This window comes from Saccopteryx bilineata, chromosome 8 (genome assembly GCF_036850765.1).
Source record: "Saccopteryx bilineata isolate mSacBil1 chromosome 8, mSacBil1_pri_phased_curated, whole genome shotgun sequence".
NCBI classification, from domain to species: domain Eukaryota; kingdom Metazoa; phylum Chordata; class Mammalia; order Chiroptera; family Emballonuridae; genus Saccopteryx; species Saccopteryx bilineata.
This window is the reverse complement of record NC_089497.1, coordinates 30994110-31017478: the sequence shown is the minus strand read 5'-3', so window position 1 is coordinate 31017478 and position 23369 is coordinate 30994110.

Below are 23369 nucleotides of genomic sequence, written 5' to 3'. Positions count from 1 at the left end.
CCTAAAATGGAGATCTGTGGTTATCGGGGTGTAGATGAGATTGAAACCCCTGGAGTCAATGAGATTACCTCAAGAGGAAAAAAAAAAAAAGAGGATGAAAAATAAAAAGCTGATATTGCCCTCGCCCAGGACCCTGCAGTGTTCCACACGCTCGGCTGCATTCTGAGGAGGGCAGTTCCGAAGAGATCTGCAATCTAATAAATAAATATTACATCCAGAATCGCCCAGTATTCAACCTCAGCAACTAAGCACTTGCGGCTGGCAAGAGGCAGTTTTTCCAAAGTTTTCTGAAAGATTTGAAATATTTGAACACTTTCAGATCTCTGTCGCTGTCTCTGGTTTAGAGCAGCAGATAGTGTTTTGCTCGATTTTCAACAGCCAGATGCGGAAGAGCCCTCTTCCCCCTATTTCTTGAGGCACACTGCCATCTGGTGGCCATCACCTGGCAGTGGCAATCTTACCCTTTTCTGCATTGGTTTGAGATCCACACACTTTTTAGGTTGCCTCCTACCTAAACTAAGCTATTTTTGGCTTCTTTGATGGGTATCATTGAACTTGAAATGTACTATAATTGAGAAGGAAGGTCAAGCAGCAGTAAAGGCAACGGCACACTTTTTGTCTCTCTTTTCTTTAAATATATTTTATGTAACCATCCGAACATGCAGGCCTTATTAATGAAGACAAGAAATATGTATTGCAGAGGTGCTCACAAATTGTTATAACACCACAGGCATGTTCCTACTAATGCTATGAATCACACTTTTAATTGATTTATAAAATTCAATTAACTTATGGTTGTGGGACCATGCTGGGTATTTTATTTGCTTGTTTTTCCTAGCATTAAAACAAATTCTGGGCAAAAAGAAAAAAAATGTATATAATGGCTGAGAAAATAAATTAACATCATTGCTTTATTTTATGGTTTTGGGATCATTCACAGGCTTTGGAATATAGCTTCATTTTTAACAGAAAATAGTAAACAAACTCATAGTATACTTTTCTCTTTTTCAAAAACTTCTCCTCTTATAATATAATATGTTAAGATAATATGTAGGCTTACAGAAAAATATACTATTTTGAACATTCAGAGATGAGCTTAGGCATGATCATAATATCTGCTGTATATAATGTCATTATCTACAACTCTCAAGAAACATATTTCAATTTAAGTTAAATTTTTAAAAAAGCAATAAACTCAGATGGAATTATTTATATAAAGAAACTGATAGTATCACCACTATTTTATGTAATTCAGTGAACCATGCAAAGAGTCAAACACTAATTCTTGTTTGTTCAAACTTCTCAATTAACTACCACATAAAATAATCACATAGATCCTGTTTTCCTGAGAATTTATGATTGACGAAAGATCAAACACCCTTTAAGCATAACATTGAGTTGCTTTAGGAGAGATAAAATTCAAAGTCAAAAATCAAAGCAAAATTCAACAAATAACAAATCATGAAACAAAACAAAAGAGTCCGTATTAAACCATGAGCTTTCTTAACTATGTGAGTTGCCTACAGATCAGATGTTAAGAAAAAACATCTCTGTGGGAATACGTTTGGTCTTTCATCTGAACGAAAATTTTATGTCTCTAAAACCTACCATAATTATTGAATGAATCATTGGTGAATAAATTTGGAAAGTGCTGGGCTGTGTAGCACCAGGAGGTGAATTAAATAAAACAATTTCTGTCCTTGCATTAACTTGCAACCTGATGTAGCCAATGCATAAATCAAATTACATAAAAGATGAGAAAGCACTCTTCAAATTATATCATGCAAATCTGAGGAAGTATTGTTCTCATAACCAGGAGCGTTACATCACAAACATCACTGTGGGAGAGAGCTCAATCACAAACACACGCACCCAGTCAGACCAAGTGGATGGAGTAAATTAGATGAGGGAATACGTAGCAGATGTTAAAAACTTGTGGCAGCCGTGAAAGTAAGACTCAGCTTTGATACTTCCCACTAAGTTTTGGTTTGAGGGTTCACTGCTTGTGAGGCAGCTTAACAAAGCCCCATTACCCTTTTTTTTTTTAAGTATCATAATTCTTTGACTTTCTTTCTATCTTAATTCCCAGAGTAACTATGGAGCAGCAACCACACAGAAAACAGGAGGCCAGATTGCCCAGAGCCCCTCTCCAAACGCTGTTCTGCTGTGCAGGGGAGCAGTGGTGTGTGTCTAGTCGATGTGGGCAGTAAATTACGGGAAACATCCATCCCCTGAGTGTCCCGTGTTGCTGTGCAAGGGAGTTCACAGTGCATGTCTGAAGGATCTCTTTGCTCTGGAAGGTTTAAGCAAAGTTAAAATAAAATTTGCTCCCCAGTGGATGCTCTTAAATCAAAATTTGGATGCCACAGGCTTGATTCATGAGCCTATAAAGCCCTCTGAGTCCTGACACATGCAGACACATGCTTACACCTCCAGCAATTCTTCTTTTGCTCTTTTCTCTAACAATATTAACTTCCCTTGGGTCATCATCACATCCCAGCAGTTTGTGTAAAGAAAGTAAGACTGCAGGAAAAACAACAACAACAACAACAAAAAATCTCTCTTATAGTGTGCATGTCTTTAAAATACCTGACTGTTCTCTGGGATGCTTATCGGGGGCTAAGTCTCTAACAGCAGCCTCCAGCCCACAGTCAGTGATTCACTTTCTTGCTCCTCTGTTTCTGTCACACAAATATTGAGATGATCTGCACCACCAAGCACCCTAGACTTTTTGTGGCAAATGGCTACTAGAGACAACCCACATGTCTGCCTAATTCAACCCTGTCCTAGTCAGCTCAGGGTGCCATAACAATATACCACAGACTGGCAGCTTACACAGAAGAAATGTACTTTTTTACTCTTCTGGAGATTTGAAGGGTTGGTTTCTTGTGAGACTTCTCAGCTTGCAGACAATGGCTTCTCTCTGGGACCTCAGATGGTTTTTTCTCTGTGTATGTGCATGGAAAGACAGAGAGTTCTGGTGTCTCTGTTTTTACAAGAATACTCATTCATCAGATTAGTACCCCACCCATAGGACCTCATTTAACCTTAGTTATCTCCTTAAATACCCTATCTCCAGATAAAGTAACATTGGAAATTAGGCCTTCAACTTATGAATTTTGTGGGGACACAATTAAGTCCATAACAAACCTATATTAATTGAGAACCTAATATGAAAAAGATATGGTACAGTAGTGGGATTCAAGTAATTTAATAACAGGTTCTCAGCCATAATAACTATTTTAAATATTAAAAAAAATGTACCAAAAGGAATATGTTCTATGAAAACAGCTTGTAACTCCTGGTTATTTGGCACTTTTTCTCTTTATTTATTTTTATTTTTTTCTTTTATTATTACTTTAATGGGGTGACATAGATCAATCAGGGTACATAGATTCAGAGAAAATATCTCCAGGTTATTTTGACATATGATTATGTTGTAGACCCATCACCCAAAGTCAAATCGTCTTCTGTCACCTTCTATCTGGTTTTCTTTGTGCCCCTCCCCTCTCCTCCCTCCTCTCCCCCCCCTAACCACCACACTCTTGTCCATGTCCCTGAGTCTCATTTTTATGTCCCACCTATGTATGGAATCATACAGTTCTTAGTTTTTTCTGATTTACTTATTTCACTCAGTATAATGTTATCAAGATCCATCCATGTTGTAAATGATCTAATGCCATCATTTCTTATGGCTGAGTAGTAAGGGCATAATATCCAAAATATACAAAGAAATCACAAAACAACAACAAACAAACAAACAATCCAATTGGAAGAGGACATGAACAGACACTTCTCCCAGGAAGAAGTAAAAATGGCCGACAGGTATATGAGAAGATGCTCATCTTCATTAGCTATTAGAGAAATGCAAATCAAAACTGCAATGAGATACCACCTCACACCTGTTAGATTAGCTATTATCAACAAGACAGGTAATAACAAATGTTGGAGAGGCTGTGGAGAAAAAGGAACCCTCATCTACTGTTGATGGAATGTAAAGTAGTACAAACATTATGGAAGAAAGTATGGTGGTTCCTCAAAAATTAAAAATAGAACTACCAAAGGACCCAGCAATCCTTCTACTGGGTATACACCCCCAAAACTCAAAAACACTGGTACGTAAAGACACATGCAGCCCCATGTTCATTGCAGCATTGTTCACAGTGGCCAAGACATGGAAACAACCAAAAAGCCCTTCAATAGATGATTGGATAAAGAAGATGTGGTACATATATACTTTTTCTCTTTATGTTATATGTTTGTTTACTGAACTAACAAACAAAAGGGAATTAAAATGTAGTATTTAATCAAAGGTATAATGAGTTTTATGAAATGAATAAATAAATATTACAAGTATAGTTCTGTCAAATTTTTTTCACATACGGACAGAAAGAACATTACTCTGGGCGCTTAGAATACACAGTCACACAGGTGAACGCTCAAAAAAAATAAGAAATGTAAATTTGTGATTTCCACGTTGGACAGCTGCCCGGGCACCCACCTTAGAACCCTGATTACAAGTGCCATTTGAACAACTGGTCCACCGAACTCAACAAATAATTAGGTATCAGTTCTGCCAAACCCGTGTAAACTGGCTGAATCTTACCACTGATATGGTGATAGACTAAAAAAAAATAGAAATGAATAAGGCATTACCCCTTAGCTCAAAAAGTACACACCTTAATGTGGGGAGATCAATGTGTTTACAACTACTGTATTCCCCATGTATAAGACACACCTTAATTTTGGGACCTGAAATTTGACAAAAAAAAAAAGTATTACCTAAAGTTATTGAACTCAAGTTTTATTCATCATAAAATTCATACAACTCCTCATCACTGTGAAAACTCTGATCCATTATCTTGTCCTCTTCTGTGTCTGATGACAAATCACTATCTTCAACAATGAGTGCAAAAACAAGAGCGAGAAAGTGAGAAATGTAAGTAAAAAAATCTCCAACCACTGTATAAGATGTACCCAGCATTTAGACCTCAAATTTTTTTGAAAAAATGTGTGTCTTATACATAAGGATATATGGTATCTAGAGCCCAGGTCAACTGTGAAAAATTCAAATATTAGAATCTCAGAAAGCACCAAGATGCGACAGACAAATGAGAGCTGAAAGCTGAGTTTAACCAAATCCTGTTATGTGGCAATGTGTCTTTTGAAGCGGTCACTCAGTTAACAGTAAGAAAAGCCTGACCAGGTGGTGGCGCAGAGGATAGAGCATCGGACTAGGATACAGAGGACACAGGTTCGAGACCCCAAAGTCGCCAGCTTGAGCGCAGGCTCATCTGGTTTGAGCAAAGTTCACCAGCTTGACCCAAGGTGGCTGGCTTGAGCAAGGGGTTACTCAGTCTGCCGAAGGCCCGCGGTCAAGGCACATATGAGAAAGCAATCAATGAACAACTAAGGTGTCACAACGAAAAATTGATGATTGATGCTTCTCATCTCTCTCCGTTCCTGTCTGTCTGTCCCTATCTATCTGTCTCTCTCTCTGACTCTCCTCTGACTCTGTAAAAAAAAAAAAAAAAAAAAAAAAAGACCGGGCCAGTGAGACTAGAGCAAAGAGGAAAGTTAGCGGTCTCCTATTATCCCAGAAGATGGAGAAAGAAAACTGAAACTAAACCAAAGAAATGTGATTCAGGACAAAGAGACAGATTTGAGAGACTTTCAGGAAATAAAGCCAAGAGTATTTGGGGAAATTAATGATTTCCTCTATAGCGTACTTCAGAGGGAGCATTACTTTAATTATTTTTAATGTTTCTCATTTTACTCATTCAATTAGCATTTCCAAGAATCCTTGATTTATAGCCCTGTTAGTATATGTTGAAAATACCTTTATTTTCATCTAACTTGCTTTCTTCCCAAGTATACTTTAATTTTATAAATTTAAACTTTTAGACATTATCAGTGGGTATTGGCAGTAAGACTTATTAATAAATCTCCAAGAGCCTTAGCTACTAATATACAGGGTGGGGCAAAAGTAGGTTTACAGTTGTGAATATTCTTGTATTATTATTTACATTATTATTATTATTATTTATGAGAGAGAGAGAGAGATAGGGACAATCAGAAAGGGAGAGAGATGAGAAGTATCAACCCATAGTTGTGGCACCTTAGTTTTTCATTGATTGCTTCTTCATATGTGCCTTGACTGGGGCACTCTAGCTGAGCCAGTGACCCCTGCCAGTGACCCTTTACTCAAGCCAGCAACCTTGGGCTGCAAGCAAGCAACCTTTGGACTCAACCCAGTGACCATGCAGTCATGTCCATGAGCCCACACTCAAGCCAGCAACCCTGAGCTCAAGCTAGTGAGCCTACGTTCAAATCAGATGAGCCCACGCTCAATCCGGAGACCTCGGGGTTTCGAACCTGGGTCCTCAGCATCCCCGACAATGTTCTATCCATTGTGCCACCACCTAGTCAGGCTATTATATTATTTTCCATATAAACAACTCTAAACCTACTTTGCTACATTCTATATTCCTTAATATAGACGGAGAAATTACATCTCAGCGTTAACTGTAAACTCTAAATTTATCTTACTCTCAGAGCAGAATTATTCCTTTTGTTTTCCTTTCCTGTTCCTGATTCTCCTGAGCACCCAGTTCTTTGCCTTGAAATCATCATGGACTATCCCCCCCTCCTCCCCAACTTTATACCCGGCAAGGCACAGAGACCTTTAAGCCTTCCTTTAGATTTTAAAGTGTAAAATGGTTGGAGCGGTGATCTCTTACCTTCTAGTTCCAGCCCCAGTCTTCCACAGTACCAGAATTCTTCAAATTCTGTTTTGAATTTGTTTGAAACAACCACATACCTTCCAAAGACATAACTGTCCAGGCATTCAGCTGTGAGGCCTCTCCCTGACTCCTTCAGGCAGAGCTAGCATGTTGTAATCATCTGTTTGTTTGTGTCTCCCTCCAACTAGACTGTGAGCTTAAGTGCAAGAGCTATATCTTGTAGAATCAGATCCACAGCATGCTGCCTCAGACCATGTAAGTATTTTGTTAGTTTAACTAATTATTTGATTAAGGGAATCCTTGTGCCAAGGGAGCTTGCATCAGTGATTATGTTAAGTAAAGTGTGGCATGAATATACGTTGTTTTTCTCATTCACGTGTAAAATATATACTTGGTGCCAGGCCACCATGTTAAATTTCTTGTTTCCATAAGAATGTAAGATAATACCTTAATCCTAGAGGTGTCTGGGAGATACTTGTGTTTGAAGTAGGCACTATCTCTTCCTTCACCACTACACAAACTGTTCAACAGGTTGGAGCCAAAACTCATTTCCCTACTTCTTCTAGATTAATAAGTTCTGTTCAAGAGATTATTTAAGATGACTGTTTCTCAGATCCTCTCCCAAAATTTATTGAGCCACCATGAAGAATTAGCTAGTCCTTGAACCCTACAGGACTTCTATCCCTGCTTTGTTTGGCGAGGGAGAGCGATAAGGGACTAGAGTCATTGCAGGAGGTCAGAAACCAAACTTAAAAACCGAGTTCTATATAGCCAGAGCCAACTGCTACTCTTTCATCTTCCTTGAAATGCTGTCTTGTCCAAGCTCCTAAAAACCTTATGGCTCCAACTAGCTGCCAACTTCCAAGTCACCCGAGCATTTCAGAGCCAAGCCGTTGAGCTCTGCAAGTGAAAAATAAGCCCAGTCTTCACCTCACTCCCACTCATTTTCTCTAAACTGAAAATGTTTTATTTATATAGGTTGCCTCACTGAAAGAGGCACAAACTGTCACAAGGAACAGCATCAAAGCAGCTCTGATGTTTTCTAGCTTGCTTTTGCATTATGAGAAGCTATATTTTAACTTGGTACTCTTGAAAAGACAGAACTAAGTTTACATGTAGCAAACAGGTGGTTGCATGTAGTATGCAAATGGCTTGTTCATAAAAATGATAAAACATGCTTATTAAGTGTGCTTACTGTACATCTGGTGCTATGCTGAGTGCTTTATCCACTTTCTATCCTTTTGTTTCATAATCCTCACAATAAGCCCATGTATTCACAATTATTCCTATGTATAAATGGGGAAACTAAGGCTAAGAGAGGCCTGGCTGTGCCTAAGGATACACAGCCACTAATCTGTAGCAGCTGAGATAAACGCAGCTTGTCTGACTCCAAAGCCTAGCATCTTCCCCATTGCTCCTGCCCAGCCTTCACTAGGAATCTCGGGTGCAAGGGGTAATTATTGATGATGGCCAGAAGGATGTTAAGTCACAGATAAACATGATGGGTCTTCTTGGAACAATTTTTCTCAATGACAACATAATTAAATACAGTTTAATATAGTAAAACAAACCTGGAGGCATATTAGTATAATGCAAACTTCACAGACATTTTTTAAATAAAAACAGAAGGCACCAAAACAATTGTCTTTTTGAGGTGTTGTCCCACCTGAGGCTGTGTCTCTGACTCGACCTGCTCCTTTTTTTTCCCCACCATCTCCCCACTTCCAGGGGTATTTATTTGACCCTACACTTCATTAAAAAGCTCAGTTGTCACCCACACAATGACGCACATTAGGAGACACATTCTAGGGACAGAAATACATGGGGAAGACACAGCAGTGGTCAGCTTTACTTACTAGATAGCTGTTCATGTTACAGAATTCTAGTCCCTAAGAAAAGGATGGAGGAATGGGTACCAAGGCTTCCATCACAAGTGTGATTTCACACTAGGTCTGAGTAGAAGAATCCTGGGCAAGGTACAATCAAATGGGAGAGAAAACAGAGTTCGAGAACCCGAAGCTGGAAAGTTATCAAGGATTCACCCTTCAGGTCCCAGATGCAGGATCTTCTGGACAGGAAAGAAGAGAAAGAGAAGAGAGAAAAAAGAAAAAGATGGGTGGAGAAAGAGAAGGAGGGAGGAGTGAAAAAGGTGGGAGAAGGAAGAACAGAGACAGAGAGAGGGAGGAGAGAAAGGGGGAGAAAAGAAGGAAATTGGGATACTAGTTAGTACTTAAGTTACCAATATGTTGCGACCACCTGAATTTAGTGTTGGTCAGTATTTCAATATATGAACCAGTATCTAAATCCCTTCTCTATTTGATGAATTCTTCACCATATGAATCTTGGTAAGAGGTAGAAATTAATCCCACCCGCAAGCTGGAAATGTCAGCCACTCAAATATATGATTTCAGCTCAGCTGATCAAATGCACCTGCACAGAGGCATCTGCTACCCTTCCTGCTGCTCGCAGGATTTCAACAGGACTTGGGGCTGGCATGGACTCAAAGTAAAGTCCATCCGTAGATTCAGCTACAAAAAATCTAAAAGATGCCAAAATCAAGCAAAGGTAAAAAATGCTATTTGATGGTGATGGAAGAATAGAAAGATCTTTTGCATAAAATCAAAAGGTCTTACAAACAGCCTTATGCCTCACGCCGCTGTTTCCCACTACTATCTGACTGTAGGAAAATTATAAATTTTACATGGAGATCTTAACCTGATGACAGATCAGCTTCCCTCTTAGCGTCTACATCAACTTGATTAGCAGCCCAGGATGATTTCTTTCCTGTGCTCCTCTACCTCCATCTAGTGGACTAAGAGTCAACTGCAACTCTGGCTTCCCTGTAATCCGCGTTGAGTGCAGGCTTTCCCTTGGGTCCGTCATCACTGGTCTGTGTATTTAGGCTTTTGCGACTGGAAAACACTCCTACCTCTCATGGGGTAGAGCATCCACTTAGCTCTGAAAAACCAATACCTTGAGGTACCCGTCCTGCTCAGGGATAGAATTGCAATTCCAAACATGTTGATTCAGTAGTGTCCAGTAAAATTGGTTTTGTGTTTACAGAATTTTCTATTTAAAACTCTACCTTTAGAGGATTCTGATCTCACCAGGAATTTCTCCTGCACTGCAGGGCACACATAAAATGCTGATGAATCACAGAGTATTGACAGAAGAAATAAAAGCCGTGGCTGACGAACAAGCGTGTCCACGAGTGCTCTCCGGGATATGACTTGCATAGAAGTCCAAGGGAAATGCAGTAATAAAGAACTAAAGAAGCCCTGGCTGGTTGGCTCAGTGGTAGAGCATCGGCCTGGCGTGCAGGAGTTCTGGGTTTGATTCCCAGCCAGGGCACACAGGAGAAGCACCCATCTGCTTCTCCACCCCTCCCCCTCTCCTTCCTCTCTGTCTCTCTCTTCCCTTCCCACAGCCAAGGCTCCATTGGGGCAAGGTTGGCCTGGGCCCTGAGGATGGCTCCATGGCCTCTGCCTCAGGCACTAGAATGGCTCTGGTTGCAGCAGAGTGACGCCCCTGGTGGGCATGCTGGGTGGATCCCGGTCAGGCGCATGCGGGAGTCTGTCTGACTATCTCCCCATTTCCAACTTCAGAAAAAATACAAAAAAAAAAAAAAAAAAAAAAAGAACCAAAGAGTTTCTGAGCTGCAGAAATTTTCCTGATGATCTGATAAAGATGAAAACCAAAGCAGAGCAGAGGAAAGACAAGAAATGTGGCTGCACACCAGAGTCACCAGTACAGATTCTCTGAGCTACTCCACCTCTTTCTCTTCCTTCCCCCAGGGCTACTCCACCTGTCTATCCAGCCTTCTTCTCCTTCCCATATTTATTATCGGTTTTGTTTCTATCAGCAAAAAGTTACCTTTGCCACTGAAACATTATTAAAATACAGAATGTTTGAGAAACAGTGTTTTGCTGGTCATCTAGTTCCATTTCCTGCATTCTATGAATAGGATCTAGGTACCTTTGCTAACTTGTCCACAGTCATGAAGCCAGGTAGTTGCAGAGCCATTGGAAGACAACTCATCAAACCTGTGACACTCTGAATGGGAAAGGGCTGTCAGAGGGTAACTGAAGCCGTATTCAGCAATGTCCATGGGACTCTAAGGTCAGAACTATGTTTTCACTGGGGCGGGAGAAAACGTTTTAAGGAGAAATAGCTATCAGCCTTTCTTTTCCCACTATTTTTTCCATAGATGTCAGTTTCTGCCCCAGAATAAAAAATGAATTCAGGGAACTGGTAGGTCGCAAAAATGTCTGGAATCATACATACTGTAGTTGGCCTACAGAACAGTAGATATGACCACTGGGAAAAGTATGGAGTGTTTGCCCATCTGAAGGTATATGCAATTTAAAAACTGTGAACCCTATGCTGTCTAAGACCACTACTTCTGAAAGTCCCATTCAGCTTGATAGCAGCCAGGTCACAGCCTGTAGTTCATGGGAGACTTCCAGAGTAAGGCCTTCAGAGTGATTATCAATTAATCATTTCCAACTGAAGAAACTGCATTCTACTACACCCATTCTCTCTAAGTCTGCATTGAACAGGAACACTAAAAAGATGATGAAAGCACAGCAGACTCGGCCAAATGCGATTGTACCTTTTTAAAGTGTTTCTGCCAACAAAGCCATGGCAGAGCAAAAAATGGTAAAACAGGGTTAACTTACTGCAATAGTCATTCTATGCAGCACACACTTTATGTGCCATCTGGTAGACTTGTTCATTGATTGCCACAGGACATAATTATTTCAAAAGACAATAAATTTGATTACCAGCAATGAAATTTTGTATCAATGCAAACTAGAAGAAGGGCAATGGGGTGAGAAAAACACCCAGGTTTCCAGAATTAGAATGCAGGACGTACCATTCAGAGGCCAGAGAGGGAAGCGCATCTCTGAGGGAACACTGGACCGACAAGCATGGTGTTGTAGGGGTTTGTGGTGTCCACCTCACCCACCGGATGTTAGCCCCAATTCCGGAAACCAGATATCGGACTCCACTGAATGTAAATACTCTGATGTACATAATCTGCTGTTGGAGATTTCATCTATTGATTAAACTAAGGGTTAAAAGAAAATATTGTTCAACGTCTACTGAGTATCAGGCAACTTGCTGGGTATATTTTATTTATCCTTTATTTTAATCCTCACAACCAATTCTGTAAGGGAGGTTAAGATGATTAGATCAATATCACACAGCCAAGACATGGTGGTGGGCTGAATAATAGCCTCAAAAAAAGTTTGTGTCCTTATCCCTAAAACCTGAGAGTATTACCTCACACAGAAAAAAAGGCTTTATAACAGTGATTAAATTAAGGTTTCTGAGAAAATTAGTATATGTTATCTAGGTGTCCTCTAAATGCAATCACATATGTTCATATAAGAGGAAAATTTGACTACAGAAAAGGAGAAAGTGGTATGACCACCGAGGCAGAGGCTGGGGCAACGTAGCCAGGAGCTGAAGAGTGCCAACAACCACCAGAAATGGAAGAAGCAAGAAATGGAACCTGCAGAAGAAACCAGCTCTGCTGACCCCGCAGTGCCTCTTAACACTTATTTTAGACTTGTAACCTCCAGAAATGTAGGAGAATAAATTTGTGTTGTTTTAAGCCACTGGGTTTATGGTAATGTATTACAGCAGCAATAGAAATTAATGCACAGATGAGCCAGAATGCTAACTCAGCTCTGCTCAAACTGGAAATCTACATTCTTTTCTCTACTTTGCCTGCAATTTAAATAAAGAGTGTGGAATTAAGTATACAGACATATATTTTTATCTTGTCCTAATGTAAGTATTCCTAAGATCTGGAACTGAGTAATGAATTGGATGATTTAATGTTGATTTGATTAAACTATTAGAATTATCCCATTCTTTGATTGTTGCTATGATGGTTCTAAACAGCTAACTCAAAGAGAAAAACATCAAAGACATTTACATTTAAGTATGGCTAAACAGGTCCATAAATTTGACTCAGATTACTTCAAATACTTGGAGCTAAAATATCCAAGATTGAGTTGAAAATATTTTGATGCTTTTGACTCACCTTTAGAAAGTCTGAAAGTTTAGCCCTACCAGGTGGTGGCACAGTGGATAGAGCATAGGCCTGGGGCATGGGGTCACCGGCTTGAGCATGGGATCATAGACATGACCCCAGGTCACTGGCTTGAGCCCAAAGTCATTGGCTTGAGCAAGGGGTCACTGGCTCAGCTGGAGCCCCCCAGTCAAGGTACATATGAGAAAGCAATCAATGAACAACTAAGGTGCCACCACTATGAGTTGATGTTTCTCATCTCTCTCCCTTTCTGTCTGTCTATCTTTCTCTTGCTCACTAAAAAAGGAAAGAAAAAGAAAGAAAGAAAGAAAGAAAGAAAGAAAGATAGACAGACAGAAAGGGAGAGAGAGAGAGAAAGAGAGAAAGAAAGAAAGAAAGAAAGAAAGAAAGAAAGAAAGAAAGAAAGAAAGAAAGAAAAGGGAAGAGAAGAGAAAAGAAAAGAAGAAAGGGAGGGAGGGAAGGAGGGAAGGAAGGAAGGAAGGAAGGAAGGAAGGAAGGAAGGAAGGAAGGAAGGAAGGAAGGAAGGAGGGAAGGGAGGAAGAGAGGTAGGAAGGAAGGAAGGAAGGAAGGAAGGAAGGAAGGAAGGAAGGAAGGAAGGAAGGAAGGAAAAAAAAAGAAAAAGAAAGAAAGAGGCCATGAACTTCATATGTCTAAGCTTTTCTTTATCAACATTTTTTTTCTCTGCTGGCGCTGTCATGATACCATGGAAATCTAAAAACCTGTATTCTATCATTACTAATTTTACCGTCTCCCACCTTGATCAAATCACCCAATATTTCTGGACCTCACCTGTAGAGAGGGGCAATGTTTGGGAAGCTTGCCAAGTAGATCACCACTAAGGTTTCTCACAGTTTTAATATGAAATGATGTGGGCAGAATTTCCATAGCAAATCTTTTAAGTGGATTTCAAGTGTGCTCATCTCACAACGTGCCACTAGAGGTCAGATGAACTTTGGTAATTCTATCTGATCGGACTGCACACTGAGTGACTGCTGAGCTGACCTTGATGCCTTGCCTAGCAGGCCTTCCCCTAGCCCTTTCTGAGCTAGTGAATGCTGAGCCCACTGTTACAGAACAAATTAGGAAAATCTCTGAAACCAGAAATTACATTCATTAATCTGTAATTTGCAATCACCAAGTACCAGAGTGCTTATCTTTCTTTGCTTGCCTGAGTGTTGTTAATGGGATGTGTCATCTAAAGCTCTGGTGCGTGGTGTTTGCTCACGTCACAGTGCTAGTCAGTCAGCTACATTGAATTGGGGATATAACACTAAGAGCCATTATCTGAATCCTCTTTATGCACCAAGGTATAACTGTATAAAGAATATGTGACTTTCTGTATCTATGGCATTTGACTCATTATATACTGCTCATAAAAATTAGAGGATATTTCCAAGTGAATATGAAGTGATAATATATCCCTTAATTTTTGAGAGCAGTTTATTATTCACAGTAAAGTGTAAAAGAATAAATGAAAAAGTAAAAATGAGTAACAGGGAATACATGCCATCCTTGGACACTTGCTTAGGACCAGCTCTAGGGACACTCTGAAGTCTGCAACATTAGATTTTTTGAGTTACCATCACCCAGGTGGCTTTCCTCCTCCCTCCGTCACTTTCACTTTCCCTCTTCTCAGCATCCCTGGTCAAACGCTGCTCTCAGTGAGGATCCAAAGGACGCAAATGCAGGAAGATGTCGACATCTGATGATGCCTTTCTGCTCTCCTGGAACACTTGGGTTTTGTCAGAGAGCAAGGCCTCATAAAGGGTGGAATTCCAAAAGTAGAAGTATAATCATCCCCATAGGTAACAGTTTGGGGAGACAGAATGACTGACAGTATCTTCAACATCATCCCAAAGAGATGAAATCACAGGCCAGTGACAAAGGCCTTCCATTAACGCATACAGCCTGACTGGCTAATTCAGTCTTTTTTTTTTTTTAACAGTGTTATTGAGCCTTCGCTGATGGCGAGTTTCTGTGTGAGAACCCCAGGTCAGGTTCCTGCACTGGAGAAGAACACGGCTCAGTTCCCGACCCCAAGCGCTCTGAGCTGGCTTCCCTAATGCATGGGGTCACTGCTTGAGGACACAATGGTTCCTCGCGCCTCTGCACCATCTCCGCAGCAGGGACCTGCGGAACGGGGATCTTCCCCCTCTTTTCTCTATCTCCCCTAGATAGCATTAAATGACAGAAGCAGGTGGGCAGGGTTCTGATTCTGACCTGACCACCCAACTGGGTGTTTTAGATTATCTACCATTTCTAGATAGCTCTGCGGTATAAGGGCAAGGCAACCCTTCCTGCTGGATATCACTTAATAACACCAGAGGCAAGCCAATCTCAAAGCCTTGAGGACCTCTAAGTTCTCAGGGTGTTGCTGCACTAACATTTAGGATCACAGCCTCGACAATCAATCCCATCTTCAGCTTCTTCTACATGGAATCACCATTATGGTTACTTTTACCTTAGAAGACAGCTGTCACAAAATTCCCTTTGATATTTTGTCTCTTTGACTTATCAATAAACACAAACAACACCTTATAATTACCTGGTAGTTTGCAGAGTGACTCAGAAAATCCCTTCTAGCCTGACCTGTGGTGGCGCAGTGGATAAAGCGTCAACCTGGAAATGCTGAGGTCGCTGGTTAGAAACCCTGGGCTTGCCTGGTCAAGGCACATATGGGAGTTGATGCTTCCTGCTCCTCCCCACCTTCTCTCTGTGTCTCTCTCACCTCTCTCTCTCCCTCTCTGTCTCCCTCTCTCCCTTTCTCTCTCCTCTCTAAAATGAATAAATAAAATTAAAAAAAAAAAGAAAATCCCTTCTTTGGGGATAAACGGTGACGGACAAAGACTTAACCTGGGGTGGTAGATACACAATACAGTGTACAGAGATGTGCTGTAGACGTGGCACCTGAACTCTGTGTAATTATGTGAACCACTGCTACCCAATATATTCAATTTTTTAAAAATAGAGAAAAGAAAGAAAATCCCTCCATCGGTCTGTGAAGTTAAATATTATTTTACATATTCTCATGTCTTACAGATTTCTAGAGTTGGTAGGAGATCACCTTACTCCATCCAGCCTCTCCACCACAATTAACCAACCATCTTACAGCGCTGAGTGAAATGCCTGGCACTTCCTGACCCACACCCCTGCCCTTCCCACCATCCAGTACCACCTTTCATAAGCACCATTTTACAGATGATGAAATTCAGATTCAAATAAGTTGGGTGACTTTCTCAACAGCTGAAATGGAGCAGTGGGGTCTGAAACTGGTTGAGGACTTTTCCAGTCCTCATTGCATAAAACCTCTCAGCAGCATCCAACACTGCTGATCCTCTCCTGCTCTCCTCAGCTATCTTTTCTCAGGGTTTCCACTGCACTCTACCCTTGATTTTTCTACTTTCACTCATCCCTTCTCATTCTCATTAAAGATGTTAGGACTAGACAGTCTTTGTTCTTAGTTCTCTTTTTTTCTTAATCTGTAGTCTCTCTTTGATATCTCTCTTGTTCTCATAGTTTTTGTTTGTTTGTTTGTGACAGAGAGAGGGACAGATAGAAAGGGAAGGGAGAGGGACAAGAAGCATCAGTTCTTTGTTGCAGCACCTTGGCTGTTCATTGATTGTTTTCTCATATAGAGTTACAGGGGGGTTACAGCAGATAGAGTGACCCCTTGCTCAAGCCAGCGACCTTGGGCTCAAGCTGGCGAGCCTTGCTCAAACCAGGCGACCTCAGGGTTTCAAACCTGGGTCCTCTGTTTTCTAGTCCATCGCTCTATCCACTGCGCCACTGCCTGGTCAGGCTCTTGTTCTCATAGTTTTAAAATATCATCTAGACTACATTTATTCCTAAATTTATGCCCCCTTCTTGAGTTCCAGACTTATTTATCCAAATGTCAACTTGTCATTTCCATTTTGATATTTCCACGTATCTTAAACTGAACTCTATTTTCTCATGTTAACCACCTCTACATCCTTCCTCATTTTAATATACAACATCATCACTCACCCAGAAAGTCAAGTTTCATCTTCAAATTCTTCCTGTCTTTTTTTTCTCCCACATTCAACTAATCAAACAGAAAGTGCTGTAGATAGTTTTTTTCCCAGACTGATATTCTCAACCCATTTCTTTTATCTTCAAAAATAAAATATTAAAATTATAAGAAATAATAAACACTAAATATTTAATAATGTTTAAAATGTACTATTAATTTTTATGTGTTTAGTATTATAGTAATCTTTAGAGATACATACTAAAATATAGACAGCCAGATAGATAGATAGATAGATAGATAATAGATAGATAGATAGATAGATAGATAGATAGATAGATAGATAGATAGATAAAATGATATGTTGTCTGAGAATTGAGTTAAAATAATCTAAGATGAGGGTAAGTAGAGGAATATAAGATATACCATACAGTGATAGTTACTAAAACTGGGTGACAGGCACATCAGGTTTATTATACTCTTCTAATATTCACTTATTTTTAAAATGCCGTACTAAAGTTGTGGAAAACATTTTAATGGGTTTTCTAAAATAATATAAGGCAATAAGAACATGTAAGTCATCAGCTTCATTAAGAGATAAAAGCAAGGTCAATGTAATCTAACAAAAATTTGCACCAATTCATTCAAAATTATCAAGACTCTATGAAATATGCATTTATATCTACTATCTCTAAAGATTAATCTTGCCCTTAATAAATATTGTATCTTGAAATATGAGTCAATGGTAGTTTGAAAGCCAACATACTCCTAAGACACTAATTATGCAGAAAATGAAGACAAATGTCAACAATATTTTTACTAGTGGTTCCAAATACCATGCAATGGTTAACCCAGGCCTTTACAATATTCCTCTAAATATGTAATATATATTAAATTTTCTACTTAAGGAGGAAAAAGTCAGATATCATTAGGAAACATTATCTTCCCTGCAGTAAAAACAGCTGAAAAATATACATGAAAAATAATATGATCCAAATTAAAATATATTTTTTTTGTCAGAAAATACTATTAAATAATAGAAAACCACTGAAGATTTAAAGAAATCAGTATTACCCAGGATGAAAAATTTGCTGTACAATTGTACGAAAGCATACTTGGCTAGCCTTTTCACATGTCTATGTTTATGGTATATTCTAGATTTTTTTCTTCAATAATGACTTATATGAAGCACTAATTTTCTAGTGAACAACTAAAGGAAAAGGGTATTTGAAGACTTACTGTACTTGGTAAATTACTTTTCTAATGTATATATAAAAATAGTTTAAGTTAACACTGATGGTGTGGAAGCTTTGAATGTAATAAAAAACAATAATTTCTGACTAAGCTATGGAGAGAGCAAATCACATGATATTTTTGCCCTCTACCATTAGAAAACAAAACAGTACAGCAAAAAAGATAAAATAGACATGCAAAATGTTACAGAACATTGATTGTGAATGAATATCACATTATTTCAAGAAAATATAGTTAACGACAAAAATATTAATGTTGTTATTAGCAAGATAATTATTTCTATCATTTAAAAATTATTTTAGCCTGACCAGGCAGTGGCACAGTGAATAGAGCGTCGGACTGGGATGCGGAGGACCCAGGTTCAAGACCCCGAGGTCGCCAGCTTGAGCACAGGCTTATCTGGTTTGAGCAAAGCTCACCAGCTTGACCCAAGGTGCTGGCTCGAGCAAGGGGTTGATCAGTTTGCTGAAGGCCCGCGGTCAAGGCACATATAAGAAAACAATCAATGAACAACTAAGGTGTTGCAACGAAAAACTGATGATTAATGCTTCTCATCTCTCTCCATTTCTGTCTGCCTGTCTCTATCTATCCCTCTCTCTGACTCTCCCTCTGTCTCTGTAAAATTAAAAAATTAAAAATAAATAAATAAGAAAGTTCTAGCAGCATTTAAAAAAAAAAGTTAAAAAAATTATTTTAAATATGATTTATTTCATTTTGTCTTTTTTTTACTTCTACACTTGTGTTTTATAACATATAGAACATAACACATGTATATATTTGTATACTTTTTATACATAGAGTAGTGCATTCATATAAAGTATGTATACACGTTTAAGTTAGTTGGCTAATTTGTTTCATCTGATAGAGAGCCCACAGGATTCAGGTTGGAGGGTAGAAGTTTAATGTAGCCTCATTTTCCACCTTAAACAGTTCTTCGGAATCTCCTTCCCTCTATTTATAAAAATGAAATCAAGTCACAGTGAATTTAAAAGGCATCCTTAGAGGAAGAACAGGAAATGCCATTAAAGTTTATTGTATGTTTAAGGTATTTGTTGCCAGGTAGCCAGAATAGGTGTCTTGATACATGCTGACTGAAATGGGACGAGGAAATTATGCCCGATGGTAGAATAGGGATCGTTAACAGCTCAATCCTCCCCACTGTCCTAACAATATAAGCCGTGCAGGATTTCAAACCATCCTCAGGTACATGGACAAGGACCAGTCAAAGCTTTTATTGTATAAAGTTATTATTATTTTTGGGACTGTATCATGATTAGATAAATTCATCAAATCTACTGGATGACGTGTCTCTTATGCAAACGTCCGGTATTGAAATTTCCCCTGACCTTTGACTAAGTAGCTAGTTAAACAAATAAATAATATAAAGAAGAACACTTTCAAAAGAGAAGGATTTAGAAGTATTCTATTAGTGTGTCAGTTAAGAAAAATTTTCATCTATTTATTAAAATACAAGATTTTCTAGAACAATGGCTTCTTCACTGTCTATGAAGACTCACAGCAAAAAATATATTTTGCATTCTGTTCCTATACACACATAAATAAGCAATGGGAAAGGATTTCACAAATCAATTTTTGCCCTTATTATGTAGGACATAATACAACATACCTATTTTATTTCATTTGGTTCCATTATTTAGAATTCTAGTCAAAGTTTCAGGAATTGATTTCCCGTTCCACGAATGACTCTACACCTGCAGTTAGAAACACCCTGCTCTCACCCTAACTGCCCAGCTCTGCGTCTCAACCACAACATTACTCTGCCTATCTGAAATAATACAATTACATTTATTTTTTATATTATATTATTTAATACATTTAAAGATTTATATTAATATGTTTAAAGATTCAGACAGTTTTTTTTCCTTCCAGATAACAGTGAGTTTGCAAAATTTCACCATTTCTAAAAGGCCTGGATAAAGAACTCAGAGTCAGGCACTTAGTGTTTGGAGGACAAAGGGTGTGTACACAGGTGAGTGGGGGTGCTACACCTAGGGGCCCAGAAGGGCCGCCTGGTTCTGAGTGAGAACACAACAGCGTGACCAGGATGATAACAGGTAGACGATAATGGACCCACGTGCCAAGCACTAGGTACTGTTGTAAAGTGCTTTATTACATAAATCATCATTTATTTCTCTAAAAACTCAGTGAGGTTAAGACTATCGTCCACCTCACTTTATAGATGAAGAAAATAAAGGGCAGTTTAGCCTAATAACTCTTCCATGGTCCAGTAAGATGCCTAACTGGGATTAGACCTGGGACTCTGCTCTGAGAGTCATGTTCTTAAACACTACACTGTCTATCTTCAGATCTTAACCGAAATCCTCTATTTTTAAAGAGTAATATTTTTTTGTTTACATGCAAGTCAAATAAAACTTGTCCAAGGGTTAATGTAGGTCCCGAGAAGACACTGTGTAAGCTCTGAGATAGGGAAACAAAAGAAAGGAGAGCCCAACATGAAGGGGCCCTGACCTGACCCCAGACTCAGAAGGTGGAGCTCATTCTTGCCTCTGTCTTGCTGTGGATTTTTGGTAAATTATGTTACCTCACTGGGCTTCAGCTCCTTTTCCTTAAAAAATGAGAAATTGAGCCTGACCAGGAGGTGGCGTAGTGGATATAGCATAGACCAGATATGCTGAGGACCCAAGGTGAAATTCTGAGGACCCTGGCTTCAGCATGTGCTCATCCAGCTTGAGCACGAGGTCACCGGCTTGCAAGGGGGATCATAAACGTGACCCCATGTTAGCTGGCTTTAGCCCAAAGGTCGCTGGCTTGAGTAAGGCGTTACTGGCTCAGCTGGAGCCCCCGGTGAAGGCACATATGAGAAAGTAATCAATGAACAACTAAAGTGCCTAACAAGTTGATGCTTCTCATCTTAACTCTCTCCCTTCCTGTCTGTCTGTCTGTCTCTCTCTCGCTTACTAAAAGAAAAAGAGAAAAAGGAAGAGAGAGAGAAATTGAAACAGATGATCTCTAAGGACCTGCCATTTCCAATATTCTATGAGCTTACGGTGCTCAGGAGGAAAGGAAGCCCAAATTCAGAGAGAAGAGTGAAAATAAAGAGAGGATGGTTTAACCCAGAAAGTGCGAAGGGGGTATCCGAACAGGTGAAGAGAAACAGAATAGGAACAAATGAGCAAAGAAAGAAAAGACCCTTTTGAGGAAAGATTCATGGATGTGGAGACTGGATCAGTGAGACTCTCCTAGGATCCTACTAAAGAAAGCAAAATGTTGCAAATAAGATGACAGTTGAAGAATATTTACATGTCTTCGCTGGTTTGTTTCTTTAAAATAAGGATGAGCTGCCCTGGCTGGGTAGCTCAGTTGATTGGAGACATTGTCCCAATACACCAAGGTTCCGGGTTCAATCCCTGGTCTGGGCATGTCCAAGAATCAACCCATGAAGGCAGAAATAAATGGAACAACAAATCGATGTTTGGAGCTCCAGTGGCGCAATTGGTTAGCGCGCGGTACTTATACAAATCTCTCTCTCTCTCTCTCTCTCTCTCTCTCTCTCTCTCTCTCTCTCTCTCTCTGTGTGTGTGTGTGTGTGTGTCTTTATCTCTCTTTCCTCTCTCTAAGATCAACAGATAAATTTTAAAAATAAAATAAGAGTGGGCAAGAAACATAACAAAGTGAAACACGTTAACAGTATAGCATAAGTGTGGAGCAGAAAATGTCAAACGTAAGCTTTGCCAGTTAACTGAGAAATAGGCACAAGGTGGGGATTTGGGGATGGAGATTGCAAGAAGTGAAGCAAGAATCTACAGAAAGATCCCAGGAAACCTCAGAAAAGTAGTATGTCTTACTGGACCAGAATCAGGATGTGAAGATAGTTCACATGGCCAGAATAATTCCTGTCACTGAACCATCTGTTCTGAGTTACTCGGTTTTTCCTCAGAAACACTTGGGCCAGATGGAGATGACACTGTATGCTAAAAATCAGGCATGGAATACACAGAACTGAATTGACTCTGAAAATTAATTGCTTTTAAACTCCATCTGTCTGGAAAGCTTTTGAAAAGAGCCTCCTAGAAACTAAGAGTCAAGCTGATGGTCCCTGGACATCCCTCAGTGCCCAGGAAAGTCTGTCCCACCTCCTTCTGGGAACGAAGCAATCTTAAAATGTGTCTTTAAAACTCTTACAAGATATTAATTTTTTTGTGTGAAAACTAAGTACCCTTGATTCTTGTACATAAATTAGACCAGTTCTCTTTTCTTGAATTGTGGTTCTTGCTTAAAACAATAACAAGAATACTGAATCAAAATGCAGACTCTAGGCTCTCCCCCCTCAGGGGATGGGAATTTTCATTTCTAACAAGCTCCCAGACATAATGCGGGCAGAAGCATTGAGCTAAGTCCTCCACCAGACTGCACTCTCAGGGGTTAGCCTGAGGTCTGCAGGCACAGAGAACTGCTCCAGGACCTGGTAAAGGCCCAAGACTGCCAGTGATACATCACTTGCAACTTCACAACTTACAGCACCGATCTAACTCGCTTATTTGAGAAGTGAAAATTTCCCATCCTAAGAAGACATTCCTTTGCACCCACCTTTCTTTTCCCTCAGTTATTAGACATTACTCCAATGTGTATGCCAGCCTTCACGTGTTCCTCTTGGTCATTATCATTGAATACCTGCTACGTTCCAGGAACATTCTTTTCACTGGGGACACAAAACTCCACCCTCATGGAACTTATGTACTATTTAGATAGACAATAAACAGATAAATAAATAATATGGAATGTTAAGACATAATGAGTTTTACGAGGGGGAAAATAAGAAGAAGAACGAAGTGACGAGAGTGCTGAGGGCATTGCTATTATAAATAGGGCAATCCAGTGGTCCTCATTTTGAAGGTGAGATTTGAGCAAGGACATTAGGAAGGTGAGAAATTCATTTAGAAGGGAATTCCAGGCAAAGGGGACAGTGAGTGCAAAGGCCCTATCATAGAAACGTACTTGGTTTGGCTAGGAGGTGGCTAGAGCAGGGTCTAAGGTCAGTGAGACAATGAAGTGGAGCACTCCAAGGTCATAAGAAATCTTGCCATCGTAAAGACTTTGGCCCTGGCCGTCTGACTCAGTGGTAGAGCATTGGCTCCACATGTGAAAGTTCCATGTTCAATTCCCAGCCAGGGCACACAGGAGAAGTGCCCATTTGCTTCTCCACACTTCCTCCTCTTCTTTCCCTCTATCTCTCTCTTCCCTTCCTGCCACCAAGGCTCCACAGGAGCAAAGTTGGCCCAGACGCTGAGGATGGCTTCATGGCTTCCGTCTCAGGTGCTAGATGGGCTCTGGTTGCAAC